This window comes from Megascapheus bottae, chromosome 18, assembly GCF_031878675.1.
Source record: "Megascapheus bottae isolate mThoBot1 chromosome 18, mThoBot2.hap1, whole genome shotgun sequence".
NCBI classification, from domain to species: Eukaryota; Metazoa; Chordata; class Mammalia; order Rodentia; family Geomyidae; genus Megascapheus; species Megascapheus bottae.
In genome coordinates this window covers 44,472,814-44,486,157 of record NC_143526.1, presented here as the reverse complement: position 1 = coordinate 44,486,157, position 13,344 = coordinate 44,472,814, and the positions used below count along the sequence as shown (strand labels likewise).

Here is a 13,344-nt window from a genome sequence, read left to right as displayed (position 1 = left end):
GGTGGCATCAAAGCCAAGCGGCAAGGGGTCCCCAGCAGCTCTGGGGGTTATATAGCTGTGTCCCTCACTCAAGATGACTTCTGAAGATGGGGGTTCTAGGGACTTCCAGCCACAGAGGCTGTGAGCGTGGTCTGTCATGGCTGGATCTTGCCTTAATATACCTGCTCTTCCTCTAGATGGATTTGAAGACTGTGGGCCTGACTGTGAAGGCAAGGGATGATGGCCTTCCTGGATGTTCCAGGCCAGGACCACCTGTCCCCACTCGCCTACCTGAGAAGGATACCGTCAGTGACAGCGTCTTCAGCTGGTGAGCACCACCTTCTCTCACTGACCCCTGAGTGCAGCGGTTGGGTTTGTCCTGGTGTTGGCAGCCCTTCTCCAGGATGGCGCTGGAGACACAGACTGTTCACAGGAGCTGCAGTTCAGTCTGCAGTTCTGGGGCTTTCTGTTATTTTTATTATTGTTTTGCTGACCACCTGGTGAGCCAGGAAGGAAGCAGTGATGAAATTTGCTGGCGGCTGACTGATTAGGCCTGCTGAGCCAGTTTCTGGAACACACCATATGCTGCAAGAGGCACCTAAGTGCTCTCTTGTGCTCCAGGTCTCACTGCCCTAGGCTTGGGTGGGGGCTTCCAGAGCAGGAATGACGTGCGGGACTCTGTCCTGGCCTTTCATGTCAAAGTTACAGTCTGTGTCACACGTAGGTTAATCATAGAGTACTTACAACTGGGTCACTAGGTGAATCCAGTTGTCCCCCAGTTTACAGATAGAGGGATGATGGTACTCATTCAAAAGTTAGAAGTAATTGACAGCTTATCAACTTTTAGGTATGATTTGGCTTTAGTTTTTTTCATGTTTTTGTCTTCACAAACTTTTTTTTTCATATTCAGATGGTAGAAGAAGGGAGGCATAGTCTTGCATGGCTGCCCATTTTGATCAGGCCCCGGCCCTACCATCCTCCCTCCCTTTTCCCTGTGGAAAGACGTAGGTCTGTATTAGCAGTAGGATTTCTGCACATTCTGCTTGTGTATGGCAAGTGTCTCTCCTCGGTCTGTAGCTCGTGTCTTAACTCTACCAAGTTCTTTTGGTCACTGGGGGCTGTTTTTTTTTGTTTGTTTGCTAATGCTTGGGTTTGAATCCTGGGCCTGGGCACTCTCCTGGGGCTTTTCTCAAGGCTAGCGCTCAACCACTTGAGCCACAGCACCACTTCCAGCTTTTTCTGTGTATGTGGAACCAAGGAATCGAATCTGGGTCTTTGTGCATGCTGGCAAGCACTCTACTGCTAGGCCATGCTCCTTGCCCCAGGCGCTGTTCTTTTTAGTGTGGGTATTACCAACATTTTCCTCTATACTTAGCGCATTTTGAGTAATTGTGCTGTTTGTTGTTGTTGTTGTTGTTGTTGTTTGCTTGCTTTCGTGTATGTGTGTGGTCATTGAACCTAGGGTTCCTGTATATTGAAAATAAATATCCAACCAGCCCTTTTCTATTATTTTAATGTTTTAAAGGTTTCCATTTTCTTCTTTCACATTTAGTTCCATTATCAGTCTGAAAATGAGCTTAATTTGCTGTGTGAAAGCTGGGCCAGGCTTCCTTTTCCTGATTGTCACTGTAGTGTCTGTCTAATCCAGCCTTGAATACAGCTCTGTCTATGAACTGTCTCTAGAATCTTCCCTTTTCCCCCTTTAGCCAGTAACTCAGTCTTGATTGCTGTGGATTGACTAAAAGTCTTGATGTTTGATGGAATGAGTGTTCCCACCTTATTTTTCTTGTGGTCGTATGCATTCCCATATAGATTTTAAATCTACCTCATAAGATTCCCACAAAATACAACAAAGCAGAGTACCTGTTAGGATTTTGATTGGGTTTGCATTGAACCCTTCCATCAGCCTGGAGAACATTGCCCTCTTTATAATATTTAGACTTCCAATCTATAAATGTGGTATATCTTTCTATTCATTTAAACCTTCCTTAATGTCTCAATAAACCCTGATCTTTTTTTTCTGTAGAGATTTTGTGAGTCCAGAATATGTTCTCTATCTGACTATGGAGTCATTACAGTGCCACCGGTGGGAATGCCTTCTAGTTGCCCAAGCTTCATGCAGTTTCCATGACATCTCAAAATGCTTTTCCATGGTTGGCTCATTTGAATCATGATCAAAATAAGGTCCACACAGTTCATTGGGTAGTTAGATCTCTTAAGTCTCTGTTGTGTATAGTTTCTCCCCTTTGGGTCTCAGATCTCTTTCACTTTCCTAACGTCATTTATTTGTTGAAGGAGTCATTGGTCTTGTAGAATTTTCCACATTCTAGATTTGTTGGTCATTATTCTCAGGTGGTAGTTTGCTCTCTGTCTTGTACAAAATAAAAATTAGACTTACATACTTGACTAGGTTCTGCCTCAGTTGTCTTTTTGTTTTTAAACTTCATATTTTTTGTGTGTACTTACTACAAACATCAGGAAACAATGTCTGGTTGTCTGCTTTTAGAGAAGGTAAAATGAACAGAGGGGTCGTACCCTTTTATGATAAAACTTCTCAACAGCCTTTCTTCTAATGATTTTAGTGATTACACATCTTGGCTCTGGCCTGTTCTAAAAATGGCGATTTTCTTTTTATTGCCTGTGAGATCTGTAGTATGGCCCCATTTTCTATCCCTTGTTACTATGTCCTTTCTCTCTATTTTATACCATAGGCAATTCTCTTCAGAAGGTTATTCATTCTGTTAGTTGTGTCAAAAAATCAAGTTTGGCTTTGATTCTTTCTATTGTACTCTCTGCTATCTTCTTCCTTGGAGTAGTTTTGAATTTAACTGCTATTCTTTCTCATTTCCTGTGCAGACTACTTAGTTCTCTGATTTCTGTGAAGGCACTTAGTTCTTCCAGTGTTTTTCTCCCTTTTTCTTTTGTAACACCTACATTTTACATTATGTGATTTCTTCTTGTGTCTGTGACAAAAAAAAAATGGAGAATTGTCAACTTCAAAAGAAGGAAGGTTGATTTGGGCTCATGATTTCAGAAGTTTTAGTCCATTGCTATGGGCCTGAGAGCTTTATAATGGAGCAAAGCTGTTCACTCCTAGGGCCCAGGAAGTAGAGACAGAAAGAGACTGTCATTCCTATCTCCCATTTAAGGGCATGAACCAACTTCCTTCTGATGGGCCCTACCTGTATAAGTTCCACCACCTACCAATAAGCACTATATGCCCTGGAGGGACATTCTAAGTCCAGGCCATGGTACCTCTTAACTGCTGCTTCCTAACCACTGCTATTTTGTCAAGTTTTGATGTATAGTATTTTCATGATCTACCAGTTAGTTAAATGTGTGCTACATGTTTTGCTAGTATTTGAGGATTTTTCGGGTGTCTTTCTGTTGTTGATTTCTTCTTTATTTGTTTGATCAGAGAACTGTGCTTCCTGGTTGTCTTTATATTTGTTGAGATTTATGGCTCAGGGTTTGTTTTTCTTTAAACTAAGTATGCATGAAAAGAATATACATTTCCATGCTTAGGCTTCTATACTCTTATTTATTTTCTGTTTACTTATTCTGTCTGTGACCAAGAATGCAATGTTAGTATCCACAACTATAGTTGTGTAGCCATCTAATTTTTTCTTTCTATGTGTAGATATTTTGAATTTGTTTATCCTTTTGTCTGTTGGGCAGGGCTTGAACTCTGGGCCTGGGCACTGTCCCTGAGCTCAAGACTAGTGTTCTACCACTTTGAGCCATAGAGCCACTTTGAGTTTTCTGGTGGTTAATTGGAGATAAGAGTCTCGTGGGAACTTTTCTGCCCTGGCTGGCTTTGAATCACGATCCTCAGATCTTAGCCTCCTGAGTAGCTAGGATTACAGACATGAGCCACCACTGCCTGGCTATTTTGAAGTTTTGATGTTAGGATACATATTCACCTAGAATTGTTCTCTCTGATTGAAAAAAAAATGGTCTTTTAATTATTATGTAATACCTTGTTTGCCACTAGTAATAATTCTTTCTCTAAAGCTTACTAGATCTGATATTTACTATATGCGTTCCAGATTTTTCTTCATTCATGCTTGCATGGTATATATTTGTGCTGCATACTTTTAACCTATGAATTGTCTTTGAATTTGAAGTGTGCTTATTGTGAAAAGTACATTTAACCATCCTGTGTCTTAATTAGAAGGTTCAGGTCATTTTAAACTTGATGTGACTCTAAATATATCATTGTATGATTTGTTGTCTAATTCTCCCACTCATTCTTATCTCCCCCTTCTCTTGCCTTTATAAATGTTTTAAAATAATTCTACTTTAGGCCGGGAGTTTGGCCTAGTGGTTAAAGTGCTTGCCTAGCATGCATGAAGACCCGGGTTTGATTCCTCGGTACCACATACATAGAAAAAAGCCGGAAGTGATGCTGAGGCTCAAGTGGTAGAGCTCTAGCCTTGAGAAAGTCCAAGGACAGTGCTCAGGCCCTGAGCTCAAGCCCAGGACTGGCAAAAAAAAAATAATAATTCTACTCTACCTTAATATTGGATTTATTACTTCTACCTCTTTCTAGGGATTATGCTATACATCTTCTCCCTATCACAGAATGTATCACTTTGCACATAGTGGCGGGCATCATGTAAGAGCCTTACAATGGGAAATGGGGCTATGGCTCCAAGGGGCAGGATGGTAGCCTTGAGCTGAAGAGCTCAGGAACTGCGCCCAGGCCCAGAGTTCAAGCCCCAGGTCTGAGGCGGGGGGGGGGGGGGGGGGGTGGGAAGCACTGGGTCTTTAGACCCAAGGCACAAACATCCCACATTGAGGTTCAGCCATTGGCCTCAAAGTCAGCCAGGGAAGGTACCCTCAAGACAGCACAGGAGCAAGTCTGCAACCATCTTCAGGAATACAGACATTGGTTTCAGGTTAACAGGGTGAACTGGGGGCAGAGGGTAAGAAGGGAAAATGTAGTTAACGCAGTCCTGATCAATGTATGGCCTTGCAGGTGATTCTTTTAGTCTTTGTCTCTTGGGGAGTTCTGGAGAAGCTGTTATCTCTCAGTTTCCTGTGGGAATGGAACTGGAACCTGCTGCCTGGTGGTGGTCTCTGGAGCTTTTTGGTTGTTCTCTTTAAGATGCTGAGAAGATGGTTTTGATTATTTGAGGGGAGTCCAAGGTAACTGCAGCGTAACTGCAGCAGGAATGCCTCAGGTCAGAGGGTGCAGACATAAAGTGGGGAAGGTTGGGTGTCCAGCTTTTAGTTATTTTGCAGGTCCAGCAAAATCAGCTTTCAGGTTACCTCTTAGACTTCTTAAGTAAGTATATAGTGAAAGAATGCTGAGCTGCACCCGTCTCTCATCACACTCCAGGAGTTCCTTCTCCTCCCTAGCACTTCTTTGGGGATTGTCAGTGGTCATTGTGTACCTAGAGCTTCTCAGTGGTGGCAGAAGAACTCTAGATTAGTTCTAATCAGATCAAGGCACCTGCACAATGGAACCACATGTCACCTTGTGTGACCTTTGCCCAACAAACTCCTCCTTGAGGTTTCATGCATCTGGATTGCATCTCCTATGTACTCTTTAAGAGGTGGTAGCCGCAGACATGTGCACATCTCTTCCCAGAAATCCTCCAGGTCACTACGATCAGCCCACTGTCACTACCGTGAACTTCTCCCATACTCCCCCAGCCCCAGGAAACAGACATTTTAACCCACATGCCTGCTCTTGTACCATCTAACAGGTAGTTTAACTATCTACTCTCTCCACTCAACTCCTTGCTCTGCCACTTTGTTAAAATGTCTTCATTCACTTCTTCATTGGACATGCTGAGAGTCTGGGCTTTTCACTTGTGAGATTACCCACCATTAGCATGTGTACATACCCTACACATGTGTATAGAACATCATTTGTGCTAAGGAATGGTCGGTCTTATATGTAAAATTCCTCACCTTGGATGTCTTTCTAATTTCATGTCTACCTAGAAGTACTTATTTGTGTGCTGGGTATGTAGGCTTGAACTCAGTCTAGGCACTCACTGTCAGTGTTTTTGCTCAGAGCTAGTGTTCTACCACTTGAATCATATCTCCATTTCTGGTTTTTTGATAGTTTGTTGGAGATAAGAATCTCACGGGGTTTTCTACCTAGACTGGCTTTGAACTATGCTCCTCAGATCTCAGCCTCCTCAGTAGCTGGGATTACAGGCATGAGTGACTGGCATCTGACTAGAGTATATTTTAAATGGATGCTTAGCGTGCCAAGATATAGATATTAAATACAGATAATTTTGTTTAAGCTTCCTTCTGTTGTTAGACAGTAAGGGTGTTCTCATTTTTCTGCTACTATACCATCATGACTGCCACTCTGAAAGTGCCAAGTGTTCTGCTATAGCTTGCTTTGTAACCTCTTACTGGACCTTTGTGGCAGGCACAGGCAGTCTCTTTCTTCTTCCATCTCATTAATGTGGCTGACCATAGAAGATACTGAGGCTCAGTCTTATTAGACTCTGTCCATCCAGAATAATCTAAATTCCTGTTTGTTTGCCTTGAGCTCTAGCCATCTATTCACTGCAGTGGCTTATCCCTGCTTTGGGGCTCTCTCATCCCTTTCCTCGCTTTCCTTAAGAGGGCACGTCCCTCATGGCCACTTGAGGCTGGGTGCAGATTTGTCTATCTATTCTATGGCCCTAGAAGCAGATTAGGGATCTTAGTGGCTTGATTTCCCAGGGGAGACTGACATACATGTGGCCTAGTGAATTGTAGCCAGCAACTTTCTCCCTAGTGTCTGTTTTGACTTTCCCACGCCTGCCGGCTGCCAGATCTCAACCTTCCGTCCCCTGGGTGGAATAAGTCTCACCCTAGACATGTTGAGGTGATGGATTTCTTCCCGCAGTGTGCTGCGCCAAAGGACTGCCTCTTTGAATTCTGTATTTCTGGCCATCTTTTCCTACCCATGAAGGTTGGTTTCTGACATGAGCTCATTTTCCTTGATGCACATGTGCCCAGAAATGATGTGCCAGGCTTCTGAGGTGTCCATGGCTCCAGGGAGAGGGGAGAAGCAGGCAGGCGGCGAGGGTGAGGGGGTGGAGGTGGTGGTGGTGGAAAACTTTGCCTTTGTTCAAAGGAACCTTCTACCATGACCATGCTTGGTCATTCTGACTTTCCCCTCGCCATTGTCTGTGTGGAGTGGCTTACGTCACAAGCAGTAGCAGTCCCTGACTGTAGGTGCCTGTCCGGATGACTTTGGGAAATTTATGCCAGCATGAAGTCATCACCAGCATTGAGGCGAATGTGTCTGTCACCCAGCAAATGTCCTTGTTTGCCCCTGCACAGCCAGACCCTTCACCCCCACTGCCCTGGTTTCTGATGTAAGTTTTGTTGTTCTTGAATTTCATGTAAGTGGAGTCATATGGTATGTAGTCATACTTGTCTGGCTGCTTTTCCTTATGGCATTAGCAATGTCTTCCTCCTGTGATCTATCATCTTTCCTTTTTATTCAGCGGGCTATTCCATGCAACGGGTGCCCTGCCTCCTGTGTCTGTACGAACTCGTGGGTGGACGCCAGGCGCCTACATTCTGTGGCTATAATATACAAAGATGAACACACACTTTCATACTCTATGCAGATATGTGTCCGTGTTATTTGGATAAATACTTAAAGGTGAAATTGTTGGGCTGAATGATAAGTGTATATTTTGGGGGAGAATGGTGAAAGGGGTGATATCGATGAAGATGCGTTGTACATATAAACTGACATACTGAATGGCATCCTCTTTGTACAATTAAAGATTTTTTTTTTTTTTTGCCAGTCCTGGGCTTGAGCTCAGGGCCTGAGCACTGTCCTTGGACTTTCTCAAGGCTAGAGCTCTACCACTTGAGCCTCAGCACCACTTCTGGCTTTTTTCTATGTATGTGGTACTGAGGACTTGAACCCGGGTCTTCATGCATGCTAGGCAAGCACTTTAACCACTAGGCCAAACTCCCGGCCCAGATTTTGTTTTTTAAAAGGAAAATATAAGCCGAGCATGGTGGCTCACCCCTGTAATCCTATCTACTCTGGAGGCTGAGATCCAAAAATCAAGGTTCAAAGCCAGCCTAGGCACAAAAGGACTTGAGACTCTTATCTCCAGTTAATCTCTAGAAAATGAGAAGTGGGACTTGGCTCAAGGGTAGGGCAGTAGCCTTGAGCTGAAGAGCTCAGGGACAGTGCCCAGGCTGAGTTCAAGCCCAATGACCCACAAAAATAAAAAAAGGAAAATATACTACTGAGCAAAGGAAAAAGTATGTTTAACAAATATACATACACTTAATTTATTTGCAGTTCTGTGATTTGCAGTTCAGTGTTCTTTGTGCTTGCTAGATAGGCATTTTATCACTGGAACCATACCCCTGACTCTTTTTTTGTCTTAGTTGATTTTTGAATAAGGTCTTGCTGTTCTCCTTGGCCAGACTAGCCCACATTTTTCCTATTTATCCATGTCATACAGTTGGGATGACTGGGGGCTATCACTATGCCCAGCTTTTTATTATTTGAGATGGGGTCTCATGAACTATTTGCTTGGACTGGCCTCTTGATTGCAGCTTCTTGAGTGGCTAGGATTACAAATGTGAGCCACCTCACCCCTTAACTTTCTGAGAAACTGTGGAGCTATTTTCCGCTTGACCCTGCCCTTTTATGTCCCCTAGTAATGTCTGCAGGTTCCTCTTTTCCATGTACTTGGTGATACTCTCCTTTCCATGTACTTGGTGGTGTTATTAGTTTAGTGGTTGTAGCATTCGTTTATTAAAGCTTTCCTTTTGTTTTTATAGATCCTCATTTGTCTTTTTATTCTGAGGTAGTGGTGGGTTTGTAGGAGTTACACAGGTAGTCTGGGGCAGCCCCTGCAACTCCTCTACTCACTGCTAATGCTGTGGCTTCCACCCTCGGGGGGGCCTTTGACTCTGTCGGGAGACATTTCTGTTTGTCTTGCCTTGTGGCGCAGGGAATGTTCCTGGCATCTAGCGAGTAGGCCAGGCACACTAATGATACTTTATAACGCGCAGAAGAGCCCCACAGCAAAGAATCATCCACTCCAAAATGTCAGCAGGGCTAAGGGCAGAAAACCTTGCTGTAGTGTTTATGTCTGGTATAAACATGCTGCATTTGTCAAAGGTAAGACACCGACACTGGTGTTGCTTCAAAGCTATGCACTAGATGACAGATTTGACTTGGACTTTGTGTCTTTCCAGTGGTGATTTTTTTTTTTCTGTTTCAGGATCTCATCCTTGGTCCACATCACAGTTAGTTGTTAAAATGTGTGATGAGTTCTTGGCCTGTCCTTACCTTTCAAGACCTGAACAGTTCCAGAGAATAATGATCAGTTGTATTGTAGAATATTTTTCAAGATGTGTTTATCTGACATTTTCTCATAATTAGTCTGAGGTTGTAGGATTTTAGAATCTGTCCCTCAGAGGTGATAGGACATTCTGGTAGCATGGTAGCAGGAGTTTCACGATGACGGTAGCACTTGTTGCTGATGCTAACCTTGATCACATGGTTCAGGCTTAGACCTCTGTTTTCCTGAAGACTTAAAATGTAGACAATTGACTCTTGTCATTCTATTGAATTCTATTGAAATTTAGCTTATATATTTTATATAACCTACAACCTTAAGGTATATATTTTAATGACTTTTAATACATTCATAGAATTGTGTAACATCTCTACAGTGATTTTTTTTTTTTTTTTTTGCCAGTCCTGGGGCTTGAATTTGGGGTCTGGGCACTGTCCCAGAGCCTCTTGGTGTTCAAGGCTAGCATTCTACCACTTGAACCACAGCACCATTTCTGGCTTTTTCTGTTTATGTGGTACTAAGGAATTGAACCCAGGGATTCATGCCTGCTAAGCAAGCACTCTCCCGTTAAGCCACCTTCCCAGTCACAGCAGTGATTTTTTTTTAACTCAATAAATTTTGAAACACTTTTATCACCTCAGAAAGAAATCCTGCTTTCATTAGCAGTCACTGCCCATTTGTCCTCAGCACTGGGAGACCACAAACCACTTTCTGTCTCCATTTCTTTGTCTTTTCTAATAATCATGTGACAGTTGGTCTTCCGTAACTTTGAATCAGCATCCCACCTCGAGTGTACATCTGTGTTGTGGAATGTTTCAGTACCTCACTCTCTTTTTACTCAGGAATAAATTCTACTAAGTGGATGTATTCTATTCATTTATCCATTCACCACTATATATATTTAGGTTATGTTCAATTTTTTCTGTTATGAATGATACTACTGGGACCATTTGAATGTTTTCAAAGATTATGCTGTTTGTCTCATTACTGAGTATAAGAGTTATTTATATATTAAATGTTCAAGGTGTTGGCCATATATTTAATCTGTGGCTTGTCTTTTTTTTCCTTACTGGTATGATTTGAGGAGCAAAAGTTTTTAATCTTGATGAAGTCTAATTATCATTTTTATGTGTTATGTATTTTGGAGCCTCAGAAAATTTCTAATATAAGGTCACAACTTTTTGTATTTCTTTCTTTATAATTTTCAGAAATTTTTACGTTTTAGCTCTTCAACTTACAATACATTTTGGATTTATGTGTGCAGTATAAGATAGGAGTTAAGAGAGCTGGTGTCAGTGGCTTGCCCTTGTAATCCTAGCTACTCAGGAGGCTGAAATCTGAGGATTGTGATTCAAAGCCAGCCTGTCATAAAAGTCCCTGTGAGACTTTTATCTCCAATAAATGATTCACTCAAAAAAAAAGCCTGTGGGCTTGAGTTCAAGCCCCAGGACTGCCCTGCCCCCTGCCCCCCCCAAAAAAGTGAAGGCATGTTTTTCCCCAGATAAACATGTTTGTTTCTAGCTCCACTTTTTGGAAAGGTTAACCTTTCCCCTTTATTGCTACTTAAAGAAACAACAACAAAACCACTTGGTGATGTATAAATGAGTCTGTGTCTGGACCCTTAGTGACTTCTGCAGGCTTCTTTTTAGCTTAGAGGGTTTGTTCTGTGTGTTTCAAGCTTTCTTATTAGATACATAGACACTAGGATTGTATCGTCTATTGTGTCTTCTTTGTAAATTTATCCTTTTACCATTATGAAGCAACTTTATCCTGGTGATATTCTTGTCTAAAATCTATTTTATTGGATGATGAGATAGCTACACCACCTTTCTTTTAACTGTTATTAGCTTGAAATATCTTCTGTCACCATTTGCACCCTTATGTTGAAAGTATGTTTTGTTATAAGCAGCATATAGTTGGATGATGCTTTTTATCCACTCTGCCAAGCCTTGTCTCTAAGCTAGGGTGCTGAGATCAGCTACACTTAAGGCGATTTTATTGGTGTGGTTAGCTTTAAGTTTCCCTGCTTGCTTTCTGTTTATCGCATGGTTTGCCCCCCCCCCCTTCTCTCTTTTGTTGGTCATGGGGCCTGAACTCTGGGCCTGGACACTGTCCCTGAGCTCTTCAGCTCAAGGCTACTGCCCTACCCCTGGAGCCACAGCACGATTTCTGGTTTTCTGGTGGTTAATTGGAGATAAGAGTCTCACAGACTTTAGTGCCCAGGCTGGCTTTGAACCATGATCCTCATGTCTCGGCCTCCTGAGTAGCTAGAATTATAGGCCCTTCCAAGTGTCCTTCATCTTTGCCGCTCTGGTTTAGTGGACACAGGTGTTAATGGTCCTCTTCAGTGGTCCCTAGCACTCCTGAGGGTGCAGCTTGGTCCTGAAGTGACCGTCACATTTTCACTCTTGATGGTCCTGTGTCCAGTGCCCTAAGTGCCTATCATTCGTTATTGCCAGCCTCCATATCAGGGCTCTGCTCCTCCTCAAGGCCCGGTCATCACTGTCTCTTGGCCTTTGGTTCTCTTAAACCAAGATTGCCCATAGCTTCTCTCATTCAAAACCAGCATGGGGTTTATGAGGATTAGTAAAAACTAACAGGAAATGGAAAATGCTCAAGTTAAAAAATAGAATCTCCCCTGACTCTCCTCAACTGTATTCCTCATCCCCCAGCCATTGAGTGGACCAGCAATCGCTGTCCTCTTTTTTTGTATTTATTTGTTGCTTCATAGGCCTGGAGAATCAGCTGGCAAAGCAGTGGGCACTTGTGAACCCCGATGACTGGCGGGTGGGACTGTGAGGACTTGGATCCACATGGGAGTGTCTGTCTCCAGATCACCCTGGTGGTGTCTGCCCACCCTCCTCCTGGACAGAGTGGCTTTCTTTCTTCCATTCCAGGCTTATATTGCTGCTCTCGCATGGCGCCTGCCACTCGGCATCCGTCAGCATCTCCAAGTAACCGCATGAACTGTTTCTTGTCTCAGTAGTCAGATTATTGTCAGAGGGCTTGAGCAATAATGAACAGGACTTTCGCACAGCACTGGAGATCATGGATTACTCGGGCCTGAACTCTGGACCTGATCTTTAGCTCTTGCTCAAAGCTGGTACTCTGCCACTTGAGCCACACCTCTACTTTCAGCTTTTTGGTGGTAATTAGAGATAAGAGCCTCGTGGATTTTCCTGACTAGACCTGCATTTAACTGTGATCCTCAGATCTCAGCCTCCTCAGTAGCTAGGATTATAGGTGTGACCCGCCAGCACCTTGTGTATTTCTAAAAAGAAAAAAGAATCATATACTCCTGGTGGGTGCTAAATTTTCAAAACCTGTTTCTTAATCATCATTTAGCATTGTCTGACTGTGAATGCATTTTGTCATGAGGAATGGGCATCTTATTTGAAAGTGACTCAAATTATACTTATTTTTGGAAAATTAGAATGACTAATGGCTGCGAATGCCATTTGCTCTGACAGTTGGGCCTTTTGTATTTCTTGAGTTTTGCCAGACGGTCGGTTGCTAAGAAATACCTAATCAGAATAGGCCTTTGGGATCAGAACAATCCCCGACATTAGTTTCTCTCACCTATGATCTCTATGTGCTAATCTTGCTTTTGCCCTTTCTCTTTCTTCCTCTTCCTGGTTGCTGTTCTGGAAGGAAAGCACATTGGTGCATGGCAGACACTGGGACATTGTCTTCTTCCCTTCCGCTCTCCCCCCCACCCTTTGCAGTGGAGGCAAGTAAGATGAATGAGTAGTGGGCTTGCCAGCGCTGACAGCTGCCTAGCAGCCCTCCTTCTCGCATTCTTAATGACTGGAGAGCAGCTTCAGAAAGTTCCAGAAATCTTAGGCCTTAGAATTTGATGATTCTAACTGAAAACAGAAAAATAAGCCTTCCATATAGCTCCCATATTAGTTTAAAATATTCATGTGACTAGGACACAACGCTTTTAAAAAGGCCCAAGTGGATGTTTTGAGTCTTTAAATGGATTCTCTTTGTGAATGAATCTCCATTTACAGTACTGCGGCAATTATATACTTGTGTTAAACTTAATGTGGTATATTGAAGT

The 13,344-nt window shown here is 42.9% G+C and overlaps 1 pseudogene; it reads left to right on the top strand.

The window, feature by feature from the left end:
• The first annotated feature begins 219 nt into the window (after positions 1-219).
• LOC150050649 (serine/threonine-protein phosphatase 4 regulatory subunit 1-like) overlaps positions 220-13,344 on the top strand; it is a 55,453-nt pseudogene continuing 42,328 nt past the window's right edge.